Below are 979 nucleotides of genomic sequence, written 5' to 3'. Positions count from 1 at the left end.
GGCCTGGGAGTGAGGTTGCAGCGTAGCCCTGGAGAGCCGCCGGAAGGGTCCCCAGACCCTCCTGTGCCCAGAGGCTGGTGAGGGGCAGGGCAGAGGGGGGTCTGCTCCCCCGTGAGCGCTGCTGGGGAGATCGGGTGCCAGCGGTGCGGTGAGGGATTCCTCGTGGAACGGTTCCTCTCTTCTTCCTCGAGGTGTTTTATAAAACAGCCCGAGTTTGGTGGTCAAATATGCACATGAATAACTTGTTCCTTTAGCTGTACTTACTGGGAAATACAAAACTGGCCTTAAGTTCTTCCTCGTGTAGTACAATGTTAGCAAAGATACCTGGCCAGAAACATGGGTAGGTAACAGTAAAATACAGTCTTGCCTTGTTAGTTGTTCTGATCCAGGTACTTGCTGCCCAGGAATCGCTTGCTTAGTTGTACCAAAGATTTTAGGTATGACTCTTGCCCTCTGTATAGATGTGATTTTTTATCGGTATACTTGATCTGACTTGGGGAGCAGAAGGAGTAGAAAAAATCTGCCCTTTTTTCTTAGTTGCATTCACATTCACTTACACTGCATCTTCTTGAAGCTGGGATTTTTTTCTGCATCTGCAATACTAAAGTCACTTATCCTTTTAACAGATTAAAAGTTCTGTGTTAAATGTTGCCGAATGAGGTGGGTAGTACATGTATGTCCTTGTTAATGATGGGAGTGAAGTATCTGCTTGTTCTTATATGGCAGTTTTGTCCATGGATGTTGAAGTAGGTAAAAAAGAAACTGGAATAATTGTTTCTGTTTTGTACTCGACTGTGTTAGTATTTTACTCTGGAGGATCTGATCTTGCCCTAGAAGCATCTGCCTACTTAAGTGAGTACATACTGTAATTCACTGATCCTTTATAAATGTTACCATAAAATATGTATGTTTCCACGTGAAAGAGCCTTTTGAGGTTTGCAATCTCAGTATGGGATCCTTGTGAAGTCAGTGTGGTTAG

This window comes from Chaetura pelagica, unplaced genomic scaffold (genome assembly GCF_000747805.2).
Source record: "Chaetura pelagica isolate M959 unplaced genomic scaffold, ChaPel_1.0 scaffold189, whole genome shotgun sequence".
NCBI classification, from domain to species: Eukaryota; Metazoa; Chordata; class Aves; order Apodiformes; family Apodidae; genus Chaetura; species Chaetura pelagica.
The sequence above is the reverse complement of the archived record's forward strand: the minus strand, read 5'-3'. Positions refer to the sequence as shown.